The 22,022-nt window shown below is 43.9% G+C and overlaps 1 protein-coding gene across 2 annotated transcripts in view; it reads right to left on the bottom strand.

The window, feature by feature from the left end:
- MTM1 (myotubularin 1) overlaps nucleotides 1–22,022 on the bottom strand; it is a 431,918-nt gene that overhangs the window by 9,474 nt on the left and 400,422 nt on the right. The gene's annotated exons all lie outside the window — the stretch shown is intronic.

The following is a 22,022-nucleotide window of genomic DNA, read 5'->3' as shown; positions in this document are numbered from 1 at the left end:
TGGATTGGTGGTGGTGGTGATATTGGTGGTGGTTTTATTGGTGGGGTGGTGGTGGTATTGGTGGTATTATTGGTGGTTGTATCGGTGGTGGTGGTGGTGGTATTGGTGGTGGAATTGGTAGTGGTAGAGGTATTGGTGGCATTTGTGGTAGTGGAATTGGTGGCAGCAGTGGTATTGGTGGTTGTGGTGGTGTTAATAAAGCAGGCTTTTGAAAACAACCCTATCAGTTGTCTTTAGTGCAGATGACATGTAACACAGATGTGCTGTCAGCTTCAGTCCATTAGCGCACGATTATGTGCTACCTGGAATTCACATGACTATTTGCAAATAATTTCTAAATCCATTTTACTTGAGGGGGGGTGGGGGGATTGAAACAGACACAAGATAATGCCGGGTTAAAGTGATTGAAAGCAAGCGCAGTGTTACGGGGGCGGCTGAGCTGCTTAAAAAATACAGAAGCCGTTTCAGCTGAAGCAGCGCATATCCGGTCTGCAGTAATTGAAATTCAACAAAATTAAATAGTGCTTACAGACTAAATAGCAGGTCCGGTTTAACAACCAAAGTAAAAGGGCAAGTCACCATTGGAGGGTATAAATGAAGACAAGACTGTACTAAGGAGGGACTAACAAGCCTATTAAACAAATCCGAAGGCAGCATTTCCGAAAGACAATTAAAAATATGGGAGGCGAGTGGGCGCAGCTTCTTTCCCATACTCTAGTACAGCAGTCTTGCAAAGAGGGCAGTGCATGCACGCTGCCGCTAGGCTCGACCTAAAACCGTTTTCTCTACTTTGAACACTAATGTACAGAAAAGGAAAATACTGCATTATAGGTTTTCATTTCTTTAGTACAAAAACACATAGCTAATGTAATTAAGGGCAGCTTCAAAGAGACCATGTAAAACGAAAATGTAACCTGAAGCAAGGTGTTCTGTATCCTTTCTACATTTCTTCATAAATTAAATTCAATCACTAACAAATTCAAGAGATAACATTTATTTTCTCGTAAATAAAGACCACGGAAACATTAGTAAATGATGTCTGGTAAGGCGATGTTGGGAGAAATTGTGTTTCAAAACATCACTGTGCTCCTATAATGCTCAGAAGAGCAAGACTGACATTTTTATTTTATATAAATCTTTTTATTAACATCGCTCAATAGGCCATACATTACAAAAATCGTTACCATCAGTGCACAGGAAGGCAGATACTGTATAGTGCATTTACAGAGTGTTTTCAGGCAGTGGAAGTCCCAAAAGGTCTCAGCAAGTTTATCCCTCTGTACTTTTTACAGGGTGCCCATATCTTTTTCCACTTCTTAGCACATCCCCTGCTTTTGTAGACCGTTTCTTCAGCACGCTGGCACCAATCTAGGTCTCGTTTCCAGTCTTCCAGCGTTGGAGGTAGAGCCGCTCCCCACCCCCTGGCAATGTTTCTCTTTGCTATTCCTGCAGCTAAGGCAAACCATATTCCCTCATATCGGGACCAGTCCAGGTCACCTTTCATCATCAAGAGCAACTATTTTGCATCTAGTGGAACGACCCTCCCCACAATCCTGGACATAATATCTGTGACTTTTTGCCAGTATCTAGCTATCTCTGGGCATTCCCACAAGATGTGCATGAAAGTTCCCTCAGCCTGGCATCCTCGCACACAACTTTGTAGGGGTCCTGCCCCATGTGTATAGGTGGGTCCTGGGGTAGTATGTGCAATGCAATATCATAAGTTGCAATAATCTAAATCTAGAACGGACTGCTATTTCTCTTGGGCTCTGGATAGCTTCCTGCCAGTCTTCCTCATCCATGGGTCACAGGTCTTTTTCCCACGTGTCTCGAAGGGCCATCAGGGGATCGGGTACATTGTTTAGGAGTTTACGATAGACTGTAGAGGTCGGCTTCTCCTTGATCGGGTCCAGTAGCAACCTATCCTCTAGTGGGGAATATTCAGGGTCAAAACTGACATTTGTAACGCTATTCATAGAGGTATGAAACACTGCCCAAGCCAATGTTGACATAATTAGAAGTGTTCATATTATCAGTATTGCAACCCTAGCAGACAAAAAGATTTATTTTTGGATTTGAAAGAAATATGTATTCAATTACATGCAACCTCCTTAATACAGCTTAGCATCCACTCATAGTGGATTCATTATGGAAACAGCACACCATGTAATATTACATTGTTTTGATAAGAAATGGCGAAAAGCTCCATAAATCTTTTTGTCAACATTTAATAGGCATACGTACAATTAATGTCATTTGGAAATCTGAGGTAAAAAACACACCCTGCTTGCTGATAGGTACCTTCCAATACTTTGAGTTGTGCGTGCCTATTCCCCTACCCTTTCCCAATCGAGGTCTCTCGTCCCAAAGTATTCCAGTGGACTAGTTATGGAAAGGGAATAGGGGCTATGGAAGAATCAAACAAAAAAACAAGTTACTTCGCTTCCGTCATGCTCTTTCTGGTGGAGACTCAAACTAGCCGCAGATTCTTCACCTTTTGAATATTCCCAGGTAGCAAACTGGATGTGGAGACTGTCTCCGTACTGACGTTGGGAGGGCCTTCTGACCTCAGGAGGCAGGGTGCACTATATTAAAGGTGTGGGCATGTAAGTGCAAGCATATATATCCCTATAATGACCCTTAGCATTAAAGCACCCTATAAGTGATAGGCGGTCCATAGGTTAACATAGGCTGGCACCCGGTCACAACCAGGGTCGCTAGCTCCATTATGGTACCCTCTAAATATGTCATGTTTGTTATCAAACATCGGGCCTTCTCACCCCTGGCACAAATCTCGTGTAGAGGCTGATGTGGCATGCACCCAAGTCCTTAGAGGTTGCCCAACTAGTTACCCCAGCTTCTCTGTGCACTGGCTGGCAGCCCATGCTTGCTGCCTCCAAGACAGAATTCTGACCAGCTGCCAGGAAGTCTGAACACTCACAGGATTCAGGAACAAAGGCCTGAGCAGGAAGAAGGTCACACATCCTCCCTCTCAGGATGGCTAGTGAAGTGGCACATCAAGGTGGTGAGCTTCAAAGGCTGCACCGCCCCAGAAATGCATCCAGGCTGTCTCCCAAAGGAGTAAACAGCCCTCCCCCGGTTCCAGGCAGATTAGGTATGCAGGAAAAGTACAATCCCAGAAGGCTAGCCACACCTCTATGGTGAGCTGCCTGGTCTGTACACATAAGGTAGACTTCTGCCTCATGTAAAAGTGGTAGAAATAGTGGGTTCTGGGTAGAAAAGGTGACCTCAGAGGCGGGCTAGCACCAGGGGCTAGCATCTGATTGGGGACTTGCTCCCACAACCCTAGCTTCCCTAAATCTAGGATGTAAGGAACCCTCCTAACATCAGAACCACCGTTCTTAATCAATTTGCATCTAAGAGGACAAAGAAGAGACCAGTGTTTGCAGCAACAGAACTTGCACAAACCACAAGAGGTATACTCTACACCTATGACAATGCTCCTGGTACAGCAGGATCAAGACGAGCCATAGGCTAACTCTCGGTTCCCCAAGACAAAGGGTTCCCTGAGAGAGCCTAAAGCACCCTCAGGCTTCCCTGCACTAGTCTCATGTAAACTGCAGGTAAAAACACTCCGAATCCAAAGAATCACCGGACATTGGGCCCTCAATGAATCTTCCAAATCCAGATGGTCTAGTGCATTGTGGGAACTATAGTCCTGCCTTCCACTAAGTTTCAGGCAGCTGCCGTGTTCCCCAGGACCACCGGACGTCAAAATGTACCCATCTGCTGTGGTTACTGCTGCAAAACCTTGTTGCTCGCCAGTCCAGCAACTGATCTGTACACTTGACACTACACCTATACGGAACTTCATCAGACCCAGTTGTTGTGTTTCAGCATCTTGTTCCCCGCAGCAGTATGTAATCAGTACAAAGCAGCTCCCCACTGCTCCATTTCAGCACCAACGACAGCCAGGACAACTCTGCACTTCAGCTCCGTGAGTCAGGTAAAATTGAACTAACAGTACTCAAATGCTTAACACGTTCCTCTAGTAAAGCCTGACTGGTCTTTGCCACTCTACCAGGCTTGAGATAAGGATTTATTATTGTGAATCCAAGGACCATCTTTTGGGTCTATGAGAGTATTGCATGGTGAAGCCTAGCCAGCACCACCACCACCACCACATAATACTCCACCTTCCTACAGGATCTTATTAATGGACACAGTCCAATCTCAGAACAGAAAAGATGTGAGGATAGACCAGGAATCTGTGGCTAGTCGCTCGACCAGAAAGAGCATAGGGACTTATGGAAGCAGAATTGTCATCTTTTGAATAGATACCAAAGCAGTACTTATTTGGAGGCTGGACTGTGAATGGGCTAAAACCAGAGAGTCCCGCAGGACCGAGCGGGCAAAATACCTGTTCCAGCAAACCTGACTGTCCAGACAATAGTGCTTCATAAACATATGGAGGGACGCCCACGTAGCTGTCTGACATGCATCTAGGACAGGGACTCTGTGCTAAAGCAGCGGTAGCAGCTTTCGCCCTAATAAAATGGGCATGTAGTACTTCCGGATTCTGCATTTTAGCCAGTGCTTAGCAGATCTTAGTGCAGAGAAACATTCAGCGAGAAATGGTTCTCTTCTGCACAGCCTTTCATTTTTCACCTCCAGCGAACCTCACAAGGAGACAATTGTCCACCTGGTGGTCTTTTGTACGATCAATGAAAAAACTGAGGACTCTCTTGGAATCCAATTGGAGTCTCTCCTCCACCTTAGAGGGGGAAGTGGAGCATAGAACGCCAGAAGTTTGTCTGAGAAGAAGGTAGTGAATGGTGGAATGACAAAGTGCCTGAAGCTCACTCACACCATGCCAAGGTGATGGTGAAGAGCACAGTCTTAATAATCAGGAGCCATAAGGGACAGCTGTGGAGTGACTCAAACAGATTCCACATCAAATAAGTGAGGACCAGATTTATGTCCCATTTGGGAATTACAAGCAGAGAAGGGGGAAACATGTTGTAGCCCCTTAACAAATCGAGCAAACAAGGAAGGCGGATCTGGCAACCTGGGACCGGTTTCGGGGTAACACCCATCAGCCAGTGAGCTAAAGAGCGATGGGCGGTTCAACCCAGATCTGTGACTGGGATTGAATGTCTGAAAAGTTTCAGTGCTCCATTCATCATCTCCTTGCATTTGCTTTGTTCACCCTCAATGATGCCCTAAGCAAAGCTTTGTCGGGCAAGAGACAAAAAACTTGGCTTGGAGCATTCAACCTTGTGTGTGCCACACTAAACGACAAATTTGGCCCAATGAAAGGCGTATTCAGTTTTTTTAATTTTTTTTTAATCAAGGCACACCTGGCTGCAAAGATAAAAAAAGTACAGGACAACCCAATAATCCCTTGTGAGCTTGGGTCTGTAAATACATAAAAAACAAAAGAGGCAAACAAGGGGATCATTCAGAGCAACACGTACAAAGTTCCCTTTGAGACAGAATAAAGCATCTATCAATCATTCAATTCTGGTTATACTTACTCAATTAAATGAAGAAAAATGTATACGGAAGTGTACATATAAAATCAAAAGGTTTACTGATTAAAATGAATTTTGACAAAGGAACAAAAAACACTGACCAGTGAAATTGCATGACCTATTTCCAATCCATTTTAACATGAAGGGGTTATATATTCTAGCACACAACATTCACATGACCCTACAAAAGGGTAATCAAGATTCAGGTGAATAGTGATCCACTCATGTCAAAACAGAGTCCTTTGGTGACAAGTTATCCTACAATAAAGAAAGTTGCAGACAAAACACTTCCGATTAAAGATTTTCTGGTAGCAAGTTGTAAAAACATGTCAACGTCTCCTGGTTAGTCAGTAGGTGAGACCATCATCAGGACTATGCTAAAATGATAACTAAACAACCAAGTCTGGAGAAAAGAAAAAATAGCTTTAAACTTACGTTTCAAGTACAAGAATTAAACAATGTACGGCCAACCAGATCTAGGTGAAACCAGGTGACTACATGTGAGACATGATATAATGTGCCAGAATGTGCAGTGTGTTTAAATCCGTCGTGTAGATTACCGCAAGTGACATCACAATAATACAAATAACTCAGATAAAGGCAAGCAAATACAAATATATTAATCATAGAAATGTTTACACTGTCCACAGAATACTAATCGAATCACTATGAAGAAATCTAAAAATACACCAACAGCCAGAATTGCGGTTACCTCAAAAAATATATGTATGTCTGGCCCCATGAGGGTGACTCAATAGGGTTTAGTTACGGAGCTTAACAGACACAGAAAATAATTCCTTAAAGTCACCAACAAATACTATATAAAGTCACAAGAAGCATTATTTGCTACATACTCCATCAGAAGCCGAATCAAGAGGCCAGTAAGGCATAAAGACATCACACGAAGAAGACATCAACCACCTGCAGAGGGAGGTCTAATGTGTTCAGCTGTCACTGCTCAATCGCCAAGCATGAAGGTGGAGATTGTGGATGCCTAGGTACAGAACCCCGTCCTGTTGCTGCAACAGCAGGTCCTCCCAGAGAGGACAAATACTCAAGCTGTGGAGTTCTGGATACCATACCCTGCATGCCCAATCCAGAACCACTAAGATGACTTGAGCCCAGTCAGTCTTGATCCTCTTGAGAACTTGGAGCAGGCATGGCATCAGCAGAATGACATACAGGAGTCCAGAAGGTTCCCTCGGGGCGGAATGCATCTCTGAGCGAGAGCTATCTTGGAAACTCATTTGCACGTTCTCAGCAATAGTGAATTGATCTAGCCAAGGTTCTCTGTTCGTGAAGGAGGTAATGCGCCACCTTCGGATGTAATTGCCATTCGTGAACTGCTAGGCACTGACCACTGAGTTTGTCTGAATTGGCATTCAAAAATCCTGCCATGTGGTTCACCACCAACAAAATTCCCTGGCGGTCCAGCCATTTTCAGAGGCGCAGCACCTCCAGGCAAAGGGTCTAAGACCCCACCCGCCCTGTTTGTTGAAATACCACATGGTAGTGATGTTGTCTATGAGCATCTGACCACCCTCCCCTTGATGAATGGAAGAAAGGCTTTCAGCACTAAGCGGATGGCATCTTCTCCAGAAAGCTGTGAGACTCTGCTGGAGAACAGAGGCCTCTGATCTCCAGCTGCGCCTCCAACCCAGAAGCAATGGATTGGTCACCAGTCTATTCTGGGTAGGGGCTGCCAGTGACCCAAGTGCGGTCCAGTAACCACTACTACAGATTTGTCGCAGTCTCCTCTGAAATCTGAACATGGTCGGGGAAGGCCCCTTGATGTTGTGCCCACTGGGACTTCAGATCTCACTGCAGAGGTCACATACATGCCACCAAACATGCTCGAACAGCAGAATGCAGGAGGCCATCTACCCCAGTTGCCTTAGAGTGAACCTCACTGAAATTCAGGACAGAGGCTGAAAAATTAGGATGATAGCCTGAATGTCCTGCACTCGCTTTCCGGAGAGAAAGGCATGAAACTGAACCATGTCCGGAATGGCTCTGAGCGAAGGGAGCATGTTAGGAGTGTGGCGTGAACAAGTTTCAGCCAAGCCTCATTAAAGGGAAAAAAAAGAGGTCATAAGATGTCTGCCCCAGTTGGAGGAATTCTGCCGACACATTGGTCTTAACCTGCAAGGTGGGGAGTTGGAGGTCAAGTATTTCGACCACCCTACTCATCATCATGGGGTGGGAAGCAAATTCCTCCAGGTCCGGACTGCAGTGTGTGTGTTCTACCTTTTGGCGGAAGTGGCGCCTTCGGCGGGTTCCAGCACGACTTGAGTCAAGGTCGGACCGGCATCGATTTGGTGTGGGAAAGAACTATCAGGATCTTCTCCTCCAGCATCCATGGAGTTGGCATCGGCATCAAAGTGCCGGAGGCTGGCGTAGTTAATTGTGCTGGAAGCAGGGTCAGGACTGGCGCCGGAGGCAGGATGAGCTCAGAGGGTCCAACTGGCATCAAGGGCGAACATAAAAAGAGTTCTCTAGATAGAGGTCCTCTCTGCTCCTTGGAGACCAAAGGTTGCCACAGGGAGCTGGTAGAGGTTTGAAGGGATGGAGCATAGCAGCACAGAACTCTTCGACTGTTGGCCCCATAAACTCTGGTGTGCCGGAACCAACTGCGGGATTGGCTCCAAAGTCAGCCAACTTCGGGATCGAGATTGAGAGTTGTGATGCCGTACACCCTTTCTCTTTCTAGATATTCAATATCAGGTTTTCTATGTCAACCTATTTGGCCTTGAAGTGTTAAGTCAGGGATGCACATGAAGTTTTGCTTGCTCTTGTCGCGGTCTGTTTCAGGCAACAATTGCAAACTGTGTTTTTTACTCCCTGAGTTTGGGCAAGGTATCTCTCATGCCCTTCTAACTCAAAACTAATCCCACTATTGTTGTGCCTTTGAGTTCCAGTTGAAGTGCTCAAGTTTCAATACTTGAAGCCCTGGACAGCCTTAGCAGCCCACTGGCACTGAGCCACCAGAGAATAAAGCTCACAAGCTAGTGCTCCTAAACTTGGCTCATCTCCTAGTAAGCAGAACTAATGCAAGGCTATTCTACATCTGTCAGAGCTCCATATTATTACAAGCAGTGTTGATTCTAGTAACTTATATACTGTTCTAGCAATAAATACTGGAAAGTTAGCAGAAGAGCATTGTAATCTAGATAGCACCACAATGTTTTCTAGAGCCATCCTACCCAGGACAGACAGCAGGATCTTTCTCAAAAAGGATAATTTGGAATCTCAGGTTGGCAGTGACCATTTTATGCGGTGCCCACTATAACGTTTTCCTACATGTGCCATATTTGTATACCAACTTAAAGAAATTCATTGATTTCCATTGTTGCCTGTTCTGCATGATCCCTGCCAATCGGACAAGAAACAGGTTTGACTTGATCCAGTCAAAGTAAAGTGCTGAGAGCTCATCAAATAATTTCAAGCATCAGCTTTTGACCCAGTCACACATAAATGTCTCCGAAGTAGATCAGCACACAGCAATATTGCACAGCACATGCCTGCTATTTCAATTCATCAGAGTAAACCCTGGTCCCACACCAGCCCCACCAACAGTTCTGTGGCCAATGCAAACAGCAGCCGAGAAAGTGGGAAGCCCGGACACGTTCCACTCCCAACACATCAAATTTGCAATATCACCTGACCCTCACATTAGGCTTCTTTGGATACAGAAAGACGATCCATTTCATAACCCTCAGTGTCATCTTCTTCAGGGCAGCATACAAATGCTTCCACATCAGATTATCAAATTCCATTTCCATGTCTGTAGAGATCACCTGCCACAGAGTCAGGCTGTGGCGTTGCGTTCAACAATTAGAACAACCTGTGGATATTCAATGAAGTGCTATGCTCTCGGGATGAACCAAATTGATCAGGGAGGTCAAATTCTGAAGTCCTGGAAGAGACACTCAGCCAGCATTTTGCTCAAGGGAGGGGAGGGGGGTGGTAAGAAGTTATGTCTCGTGAAAAGTTTTTGGGTTTCAGAAACAAGATTACAAATACCTCTCAAGTTGTGTTTGGAAGCATGACCTGTGCTCTGCTACCACATACAGGGCAGCCAACCTGGCCGCTAAAATGTTTCTTCATGATTAACAGAATCCAGGAGGGCTGAAAGTGATGTCCTTCGCTATGAGCAGGCCTGCCATCTTTGAAAACTCCCCTTCTCCGCAGCTTGGAACATACTCCTCGAACTGTTCAGGCAACTCAAACAAGTCACTACCTCGACTCCATGACAGGGAACCCGAACACCCTACACTAACCAACCCTGCCCTCGCAACTGGTCTGTAGCCTGATCATGTTACCGGTCCCATTGGACCCCATATCTACATTTGTTCATGGACACGGATGGAGACACACAAACAAACGTTTTGACCACTCGCACTCCAAACCATGACCCTGTGTAAATCTTGCACATGCCCATGCTTTCCAAGAGGCAAGGCCTGAGTTAGAGCCTTGCCAGGAAATTCAGTTAGCTCATTTCCTTCTGCTGCACACACCCCTCTACCTTTCACAAACCCCCACACCTTGTTATCTCCGAATTCCAGTGACATTCTCATAGATAGAAGGGCACTCCTAACTATACTTGATGGAAAAGAACTGACACTACATTGGTCCTCTGAAACAGATCAACCAAACCTGGCTATGTATATCTCCGGCTAAGCACAAAAGCCAATGTTCTTTATGCGTGCATCATGGCGAGCAAGTGCTTTGTTGATTAACTCTCCCAGCCCCAGCCCCCCCCCCAAAACACAACGACCTGAAATACTGTTACCCTTTTGTTTATTTGTAAAACCCAATAAAAACAGGTTAAAAAAAATGGATAGAATCCAGATGTTTAGTATTCTGGTTCAGGTGTTTTCTCATTTGCCAATTCAGATATTACTGGTTCGAATTCTGTGCTCAATATGGTATTTCTCTTATTGTTGGGGTCAATATTTTATAGTTCACCATTTTTAGATAACCATTTGATTCATCTTGGATGACCTACGACCTTTTTGAATCTAGCAGTGTGTCATATTTGGTAAATAACTGGTTCATATGAATTTGAGAGTAAACAACAATCCCTTGCTCTTTGCAAATGGCAGTAGTTGGGATTTCATTCTTTGTTAGCCTTTATGAGGCATGCTAGCAATTTCTCAATTTTGTATCCGTCTGAATATTGTCTAGTTAGGTATTCCATGTAGTAAAGACTACTCAGTTTTTCAACAAGAACATCATTTTGATCATTCCCGTGCAGTACCTTAGTGTGCAATGCAGAATTATGTGGCATTTCCTTTCTAAGTTTCTTAACTAATTTTTCCAGTCCATCATACTTTGCTTAATACTTTCAATTTCCCAATGAGAGGTCCTTTTTATAACAAGCTCAAAAGCCTTCCATCCATTAAGGTATCGCAGACAGGCCTGGTGCTCTCAGTAAAGCAGTTTTGAATTCCGTCCCCGAGTGCACATTTAAATGCCAGGTCTTCCAAGACTGCTGCCTATAGGCACCATGTTGAAATGGTAGCTCTAAGTCTGCACAACTGAACTGTGACTACTAGTGGATTATGGTAACCTGATAAACATATGCAGTCCTAAGGTACAATGCATTCAGCCTCGGCGTATCTGCGGCAGCGCTTTGTTACTCTGTTGCACTCGCACATTTTAAATTCCTGTTTTGTCGCCTTAGTTATTTTTAGGTTTGTCTCTTCCCCCTGTTTTTAAATACGGCTGGCCCGTTTACCTGCACGCTGTCATCTCACCCGCACAGTAATTTGGAATACACCGCATTTCGCGGGTCCCTCGCCACTGTCTTGTTGGCGGCCATATTGAGTGAGGGGTGAGCCACATCGCGGTCTAGTCCTCATTCAGGAGGCTCGACCAGCATAAAGGGCAGGCTAAGCAGAGGTGAGTTAGCATTCAGCCTCGGCGTATCTGCGGCAGCGTTTTTTTAGTCTGTTGCACTCGCACATTTTAAATTCCTGTTTTGTCGCCTTAGTTATTTTTAGGTTTGTCTCTTCCCCCTGTTTTTAAATACGGCTGGCCCGCTTACCTGCACGCTGTCATCTCACCCGCACAGTAATTTGGAATACACCGCATTTCGCGGGTCCCTCGCCACTGTCTTGTTGGCGGCCATATTGAGTGAGGGGTGAGCCACATCACGGTCTAGTCCTCATTCAGGAGGCTCGACCAGCATAAAGGACAGCCATGCCTTCGCGCAGCGTCATCGCGCAGCGGGATCGCCGGAGTTACGCCTGAGTTCAGCTCGTCTGCGCCCGTCCGCGCTGAGGACGTGCTGCAGGGCGGGCTGGACTCAGCTGACTCTTTTCTACCACTCCATGAGCTGTCTAGGCACTACTCTTTGGCGGAACTCATGGCCCTTAGACCTCCAGTGCAACGATGTTTTCATCGTCTTTTACCTGATGATTTTTATCCCCAGCGATGTGTGACATGTAAGGCTTTCCTTGGTCACGCCGTTCTAAGTTCTATTGGATCTCACTCACGCACGGGTTGTCTCTCTGCTTCGCTACATAAGACTGGCTTTCTAATTAATGTACGATCGCTGATTAAGCATAATGTTGCTTTTCACGATTTTGTCGAAGTAAGACAGCCAGATTGGGTCTTTATCACGGAGACTTGGGCTTCGGATACTTCTGGTCACGATCTTCTTCTGGCCATCCCTGATGGCTATTCTCTTCATAGGCAGGATAGACTCTTGCGCAGAGGCGGAGGAATTGCTCTTCTTATTAAATCCTCTCTCTCTTGCTCTATTAAATCTCTATCTTTCCCTGGAGATAGTTTTGAGGCACTATATTTTTGCATCATGTGTGCCCCATCCGTTTCTTTTACTGGAATACTTATATATAGACCACCTGGCCCTAGGGCGAGTTTTTCTTCAGACCTCCTTAGAATCCTGGAACCCTATTTCGGAAAACCCTTTCTTTCCATCTTGGGTGACTTTAATTTTCATCTTGATGATGTCACCTCAAAGGATACCCTAACACTATCTGAGTCACTCGGAGCTTGTGATCTTGTTCAGCTGGTGAGCAGCCCTACACATAAGGCTGGTCATATCCTTGACGGGGTTTTCTCTAGTGATTCCAGGCTATCTACGGGCTCACCTTTGCCGCTAGTATGGACAGATCATTTTGCAATACCTCTTGAATTTGTCCTTCCCGCCCTGCCTTTAATTAATCTTACTGCCACTTCATTTACCCTTAGGAGAAATTTCAGAAATATCACTGATGACACTATTGCTCCCTTTATCCGACTCTCGGAATCTTTCTCCTCGAAGACTGCGAATGATGCAGCACTTGAACTTATGCACTCTATTTCCAGTGCTGCGGAAGAGCTTGCCCCCGCCTCCCTGCGATATGTAGTCCGACAGAAACCCAGTGCCCCCTGGTTTTCTGAGCATCTTAGACTCTTAAGGCAGGGTTGCAGAAGTATTGAGAGAAGATGGAGGAAGTCCTGGGATTCGGAAGATCGAGCAGCCCACAAGTCCGCTCTGCGGAACTATAAACAGAGAGTTATAGTGGAAAAGCAAGAGTATTTTTCTAATCTTACAGGTTCCCTAACCTCATCTAGGGAGCTCTTTAAAATTGCTGATTCCCTATGCTCTCTTCAACTTCCTGATCCTGTCGTGAGCTCCCAGGATCTTTGTGATAATATCTCGGACTTCTTCCACAATAAAATCCTGGACATTCATCTGGCTTTGCAATCCCAATGCCAGTCACTGGATAAGGATACTTCTGCTGCTATAGCCAGGTTAGATACGTTGGGTAAAGAGTCTCCCAAACTATTGAGGGAATTCCCCCTATTGTCTCTGGAAGGATTGAGCCTCCTACTTGATAAGATTAAATCTTCCTCTCCTATGGATCCCTTACCCCTAAAAACTTTGAAGGAGTGCAGAAACAGTATCCTGCCACCTATGCTGGAAGTCTTGAATAAGTCCATTGTTCAGGGCTCTTTTCCAGTAGTATGGAAGAAGGCTATTGTAAAGCCCCTCCTTAAGAAACCTTCTTTGGACCCTGGCCTCCTAAAAATTTTAGACCCATTTCTCTGCTTCCCGCTCCTGCAAAGATACTGGAGGCACACCTCAACTTTCATCTCTCCACCTTTCTTGAGACCAGTGAGTACCTAGATAATACACAGCACGGATTCAGAAAGCATCACAGCACTGAATCCGCACTCACTGTTGTAGTCGATAACATCCGACGTAAGGTGGATAGTGGCCAAACTACAATACTGGTCCTATTAGATCTCACGGCCGCGTTTGATACCCTGTCTCCCACCATTTTAACTTCTCGGCTTAGTGAGGCAGGGGTTACCGGACCGGCCCTGAATCTCCTCGACTCTTTCCTTCTTGACAGAGAACAACGAGTAAAGCTTGGAAGTTTCCTCTCCCCTGCTAAGTCATTACAATGTGGGGTGCCACAGGGGTCGGCTCTTAGTCCGACCCTGTTTAACATCTATGTGGCCCCCCCTTGCCAGACTATTAAGATCGCAGGGGGTGGAGGTGGTGTCCTACGCAGAGGACACCCAGATTATGGTGTCACTGGCCCATTCCTCTGTCCAGACATCCGCCATTAACTTTAGGTCATGCATGCAGCATGTTGCAGATTGGATGGTTATCAATTCCCTAAAGTTAAATGGCGATAAGACAGAGGTCTTAGTCTTTGGGAAAGATCTTGCTGTCTGGTCGAGTGAGTGGTGGCCTACTACTCTTGGCATCTGCCCCACCCCCTCCTTATTCGCCAGAAATCTCGGCGTGGTTTTTGACACCTCACTTTCTATGACGCTCCAAACAAATAGGACCGTGGCCACATGCTGGGGCGTTCTTAGAATCCTAAATAGGATTTGTAGCTATCTTTCCTTCCAGGCGCGGAAGCAGATTGTAGTGGCTCTTGTAGGTTCCAGGCTTGATTATTGTAACTCCTTATATGCTGAATCCAACAAAGGCCTGATCCATAGACTGCAAATTGTGCAGAATGCTGCTGCACGTTTTGTTCTGGCCCTTCCTCTGGCATCTTCAGCTACAATTGCTAGGAGAGATCTTCATTGGCTTCCTGTCCAATATAGAGTCCCCTTTAAGATTTTATGTCTCACTTATAGGGCTCTTGTGGCTGACACTGAAAATGCACTTGGATCTTTGCTTACCCGCTACTGCCCTTCCAGAACTCTTCGGTCTGCTGGATTATTTCAATTGGTAGTCCCCCCGTACTAGATTAGCCAGATGGGGAGCGAGAGCATTTTCTGTGGTTGCCCCTAAGCTTTGGAACTCTCTCCCAATTGAGGTTAAAACGCTTCCCTCCTTGGATCTGTTTAAAAAGGCCCTTAAAACCTGGTATTTTACCAAAGCGTATTAGTAACAGTTCACTGTTTCCGATTGACGAGCTGGATTATTTTATTTAGGCGCCTTGACGCCCATTGGGCTAAGTTTCGCGCATGATAAAACGCAAATCATTCATTCATTCATTCAATATCCTATAAAGACTGACGTAAAAGTTACTTACCTTTGGTAACGCTATATCTGGTAGAGACACAGTCTATAGCAGCAGATTCCTTAACTTACAATTCTCGCCAAGTGCCAGGCTGGATTCAAGAAAACATTCAGCACTACCTCGCCGGTGTCATACGGCTCCGCAGTGACTTCTCCGGATGTGACGTCAGTGGAGCCATATACATCCCATATAGCACGCAGACGTCAGTTTCTTCTGGGAAACTTTCAGCGCCAGAACTCGGAGCCAATATAGAAACTGGTTATGGAAACAGTGACACAAAAGAATTACAGAAACCTTTAAAAAAATATCATTAGAAAATTAAACATCAAGTGGTATAAAAATACCAGATATGGATTATAGAAAAAAAGGGCGAAATAAAAACAACCTAACACAGGGCTACATGAACCTCTGGGCCCTGGTGAACAGCTCCCAAGAGAGGGAGGAGACCAAACTCTCTATGCACCATACATCAATGGCCATGTATGGCCAGGTAATAGTCCAACATGACCTACAACAACAACACAAAGCTGTATGTTAACTTACGCCATCACCTGATATATTGACAGTACCAACATCAAAGTATGACATTACGAAGAAGTCTTTCATAGAAAGAACGAAAGGCGTGTCAACCGGAGAGCAAGAGAAACGCACCAATTCTAAAAACCATACTTATTCAGAAATGGACAGTATTGCAACCTCTAACAAAAGCTAAGTGGCAGGCAAAGCAGCTTCTTTAACCCCGACATAGAATGAGATCGTGATCACTAGTATATAAACCCAGTACTGAAAGGGTATAACCCTTACCTCAAGAACTATTCACAGAGCAGGAAGGATGGGCACAGCATTAAGGAATCTGCGGCTAGACTATGTCTCTACCAGATATAGCGTTACCGACATCTAGCCGCAGATTCCTTAACTTAGAATTAGTTACCATAGCTATACTCCATTACAGGAGGGTCTGCGACTGAGTTCTACATAAGAACTAGTCCGCAACCATGATTGACCAAAACAGAGGGGAGCTGCAAGAGCAAGCTTGGCTAGTACCAGAAACAATGATCTCTATAAAGCATCATAAATAAATAGAAACAATGGCAAGGACTCTCTGTCAGAAGGGTTGAAGGAAAATCAAATACCCAAAAAGGGCCATTGCACAATGGAAACAATCTATAAAGTTTCTGTTAATAAGAACAATTGGAAGAACTGTATACTAGATCCAAGGGATCTGCAAAAACCATTTCCCGAAGAAAATGAGACCATCACAATAGATTCAGTGCGGACAAAAGGAGCATCCACAACAGTGGATGTCATAAAAGAGACATATGTAGGTACATATGGATATACCTCCATTTACACACATACAAAACCATGTATACATAGAAAAACATACACATAATAGATATGCAAAATATATTTCCCGAAGGAAATGAGATCATTCCAAAATCAATGTGGACAAAATGAACATCCAAACAGTGGATGCCATAAGAGAGACATATGAAGATACAGATGGCCATACACATATAATACATATACACATATGCATAGTGTTTGGACTCTCGGTTCAACACCATACACAGGAGTACTCCAAACGTAGCATCGACAGCACACGTGTCGATTTAATTATACAGAAACGTATCACCAGATAGTCATACTGACCAAACCATTCACAGAATCATTCTGGCAAAAGAATATCGGCTGAAGCCAGACATATAAAACAGAGCTCGCTGTCATTATGAAATAGAGAGACAGAGGATACAGAACCTGGGGCTAAGGAAACTCAAGATAATAGAACAAGTAAACCCTGTTTCCCTATGTATTTATTTTTTAAACCGGGAGAGAACGAGGGGCGCACAAAGTGTAGTCCCCGTACAAGAACAGCTTTGCTTACAAAAGATACCAACAGCACCTGTGAAAGAGGACAACATGATAACCAAAGCGCACACACACACATATATATATATATAACCTACTGGCGGTCGCCAGTAGGTAGTTATAGTTAGGACCCTCTTACCATAGGAAATCCGCAACATTCTATTTTGAAAAACTTTGGCGCCGGTCGACGAATCCTCGCGAAATTTTCAAAATAGGTGGGGCGTTGAGCTCCGCTCCTACCCTGAAAGTCTCGGGGGGATTCGTCAAGCGGGGGCTGAGATAAAAGGGGGGTCCCAAAACGCGTTTTTCCCATGCATTTTTCCATAGGACCTTTAGACAAAGCTACAGCCCGAACGGCTGAACAGAATTAAATGAAATTTGGCAGAGAGGTAGTCCTCAGGTCAAGGAAGTGCCTTTTGTAGGTGTGGTGTAAATCTGTTCAGTAGATTCTGAGAAAATAGCCTTTAAATCAATATATATATCTGAGCCAGCTTACGGTGCGCTTACGGTGCGCTTACCGTACGCGTACGGTGGCGTGCGCGAGCGCGATTCTGATTGGCTCTTAGATCTTAGTAAACATTCGAATCGGTCGAAACCAGGAAGCGGCGGCCGACATTTTCTCTCTCGCACTCTGAGTGGGGCAGCAAAAATGAAGCCAAAAAATGTCTAAAGGGGCAGTATATTGAGATCATAACCACCCAGCATTTATATAGGGGTCCCCAAACAACCCCCAAGGCCCAAAAAAAATTATTATTTTTTTTTTCGAAAAATCGCCGATTACGCTTACCGTACGCTAAAAATTTATTTTTATTTTTTAAATTATCCATACTCTCCCCACCCCGTATGCAAACGGTGCCCGAAGGGCACCATTTGTGCATGGCATATTAATCGTGTGAAATTAATAAAGAATACATTTCACAACGATGCGCATAATCTGTCCCCCATGTGCGCACGGTGCGCGAAGCGCATCGTGCGTACATGGCCCATCCCGCATAACGTGGGCACGCGGTGCGCGCAGCGCACCGCGTGACCACCGTGCGTGCACGGCACTAACTGTGTAAAGTGGGCGCGCGGTGCGCGAAGCGCACTGCGTGCTCACTGTGCGCGCACGGTGCGCGAAGCGCACCGTGCGCGCACGGAACGAACTGCGTTAACTGGGCGCGCACGCCACGAATGGCGTAAAGTAACTTAGCATTTAAAAAACCGTAGAAATTCACTGAAAAAAACCATAGGTTTCACACACGTTATAGTTAGGAATTAGCATTTAAAAAAACCTTGCAAATTCACTGAAAAAACCATAGGTTTCACACAAGTTATAGTTAGCTGTACATTTCACTCGTAAAAAAACAATGAAATTCCCCCGTTATAGTTAGTGCAGGCAACTATAACTCACGCGACCGCAATCCTCTGCTGATGACATATGTGGCTTTATGAAAAAAAAATATTTGTAATATATGTATAGCTAAAATTTAATGGAAGAAGACATGGGCAAATAAGTGTCTAAATACAGTATTAGCATCAGCAGAGGATTGCGGTCGCGTGAGTTATAGTTGCCTGCACTAACTATAACGGGGGAATTTCATTGGTTTTTTACGAGTGAAATGTACAGCTAACTATAACTTGTGTGAAACCTATGGTTTTTTCAGTGAATATATATATATATATATATATATATATATATATATATCAGTTTACGCTTCAAGATGCATGCAGGCACCACACAGAGAAAAATGCACTCTTCAATACGCTATATTCTGCTGTTCAGGATATCGTGTTTATTTGATGAATAAACAGTGCAAAGCGGTCATAACGCATTTCGGACAACGCAGTGGCTTTGATCACATGAGCGCCTGACGGGTGAGTAAAAACACTTATGTATGGTCCCAGAGTACCATGTGATGCGCTGTCAGTAGCTATGACGAACATAGAAAAAATACTTTAGACACATGAATGTGAAATACTAGCGACTTTGCTCTAAAATGTCAGCAGGTAAATACAGTGCCAGCTCAAATGCTAAAACCAGGTACATTTTTAAATACAAGCACTGTGTAGATGTTTGTCCAAATAAATTTGAATGGAACAAATCAATAGAAATATAGGATTCGGGTATAATTTATATCTCCCAAATTGACTTAAGATCTAAAATGCACAAATGCACAAACAAATAAATAGTATGCGATACTTGTAAAAATTACTACAGAATTTAAAAACCATTTTATGTTAAAAAACGTCTGCGAACACCTGGAATAAAAAATGCGACAAAATAAAATCAATACAAATACTTCTTGCGATTTAGCAGCAAACGTGATATCTAAAAATCACATTCATTTCAATAAAACTGCACCAATGTGAAACATTATTATAAGTGCCATTGAAGGAATGCATGTAACTGACAGCGTCAAAGTGAAAAGTGCTAAGTGCAAACAAGTGCAGAGATACTATCTGGTGACAAAAATTAAAAGTTAATAAAAAAAAAATTCCAATGAAAAACCAGCATCAAATGACCAATGTACAACAACTTGATAAATGCTCAAATGCAAATGTGTACTTTGTCATTTTAGAAACTTGTTTCAAAACCGCCTAAGTCTGGGGAGCCCCCCAGATAAACACAAGAAATCACACCCGAACTAAGGGAGTCTGATGGATGAAATGTGCATCACTGTATAATGTACCATGTCGAAACTCATTTGATTTAAGTGACTGGTTCAATAATAAATCTGTGCAAAAACGCCAATAAAAAGCTTAAAACCAAAAACTCACATGGAAAATATAAATTGATGATAAAAAGACAAATATGGGCAAATCGCAGAGACTGAACTATTTAAAACCAAATTGTGTGTAAAACCATGAAAAACAGGCATGGAAAAAAGATAATAAAATGATGTTAGAAAGGCCAAGTATCTATAGATAGTAGTGCAAATCTTCGCAGATATTGAGACCTCGGGGGGCTTTGGTGTCAAGTTCAATGATATACTTAGTTTCTAACTGTCGAAGCTGCTTCTCCCGATTGCCTCCACGTTTGTTAATGGGCACTCTGTCAATAACAAAATATTGGAGCACATTAAGATTGTTATTGTGCTTAAGCTTGATGTGTCTCGCTACCGGGTAGGTGGGATCTGAGTTGACGGCTGTCCGGAGGTGTTGCAATATACGTGTGAAAACTTGTAGCTTTGTGCTGCCGACAAATTGGAACCCGCAGATGCATCTCAACACGTATACCGCGAACTCTGTGCGACAAGTATAGTGCCTAATCAAATGACCAAGTATATCTGAAAAAGCAGTGGAATACGTTGTAGTGTTGACCCCAAATTTACATGCACGGCAAGTGCTGCATTTAAATAAACCTTTTTTAGGGGCGAGCCAACTTCCTTTGGTATTAAGTTCTGGACTGGTTTTGACTAGATCACTACGCATCGAGTAGGCCTTACGGTACGTGAAATTCGGTTTATTGGGGAGTACCTGTTGCAATGTGACATTTAGGACTATGAACCATTGTGTGTTAATGAAATTCTTGATAGCATTAGCTTGTTTGATGTAGGTATAGATGAATCTGCAAGACATATCATCATGCCCACTCTCTCTAACAATGTCATCAATACTGGCAGATGTTGGAGTGGCCACACATTTATGTTTATTCACAGGTTTTAATAATTCCAGTCTGTCCTTATCATTGGCTTTCTGCAAAGCAGTGTCCAATTTTTTCTGATCATAGCCACGTTCTATTAGTCTTACTTTGGCAGCTTGTTGTGCAAGTCAGAGTGGATATAGAACTACTACACGCCCTACAAATACGCACAAATTCTCCGTACGGGAGACTAGAAATAGTGTGGTGGGGATGGAAACTTGTCAATATGTGCCGTAAATTTCAAATTGAGATAGTTTGTGTTGATAACATTAATACAGTTGCAGGCCTCAGCATGAGGTCCCTTCCACACAATGAAGACATCAATATATTGCCATATATACATAACATGTTTGTCGAATAGAGCTCCATGTTCGACCTTGAGGACATGCTCCTCCCACCAGCCTACATGCAAACATGCATAGCTGGGGGAGAAGCATGGCCCCATAGCCATGCCCTGCTTTTGTTTGAAGATTTTGTCATCAAACACGAAAACATTATTGAAGAGACACCAATGTATCATTTTCATCAGCATAGTGTTATGTTTGTACATAGAGTTGCATCTTTGTCTATGGTAAAAGTCAACTGCTTTTAACCAGTCATGTCTTATGCTCATGTAAAGTGTGGCGATATCTAAAGTTACAAACAGATACTCATTAGACCATTGCACTGAATTCAATTTCAATAAAAAGTCACTAGAATCACGTAAGTACGTAGGCAGATTGGTGACATGCTCTTGGAGCTATAAGTCTACATAGCTTGCGGTGCACTCAAATGTGCTGTTTTTAGCATAAATAGTTCTTCCGGGCATCGGGTCAATGCCTTTGTGCACCTTTTGAATTAAATAAAACGTAGGTAAGGTGGGGAATTCCTTGAATAAAAATGTGAATTCATCTTTAGATACAAGACCTTCCCTTTGCCAAGACATAAGGTCACTCTTGAAGTCTCTGTTCATTTTTCTGACAAACGAGGCATCAGATTGTTCATACCATTGTTTGTTATTGATGTGCCGGTAAGACTCTGCTGTGTAGAGCTGCTTGTCCTACAAAACAATGTTGTCTCCCTTGTCTGAATTATTAATGACCACAGCGTCATTGTTCTTAAGTTTTTCCATGAGTTGAAAGTATTCATTGGTCTTACTGTTATGATTATGATTATACCTTTGAGATTTACGGTACAATATTTTCAGTTCATCTGTGATACGATCATGGAAGATGTCCAAAGCGTCTCGTGGCATGATCGGCACAAAAGAAGACGGTGCTTTGAATGGACTGTGGCCAGGTGACGAAATATTGATGCCTTCTGCTTGGTATATATCTTGTGTGTTAGGCTCCTCGCCACTAGATTCAGTGGTATCCTCTCGAAGGGCATGTAGTGTTGTAAGTAAAGGTATTTCTCCCGCTGTGAGGCCGCCGCCTGCGGCATGTATGAGGGGAACATGTTACGTTTTGGCATGATTTTTGATGGTGAAAAATTTCTCAATTTGAGCTTCCGGTTGAATTTATAGATGTCAACTCTGGTCTGCACATAATTGAA

The sequence above is a fragment of the Triturus cristatus genome, chromosome 5_2, assembly GCF_964204655.1.
Source record: "Triturus cristatus chromosome 5_2, aTriCri1.1, whole genome shotgun sequence".
Taxonomy (NCBI): Eukaryota; Metazoa; Chordata; class Amphibia; order Caudata; family Salamandridae; genus Triturus; species Triturus cristatus.
This window is presented reverse-complemented; position numbering and strand designations above follow the sequence as displayed.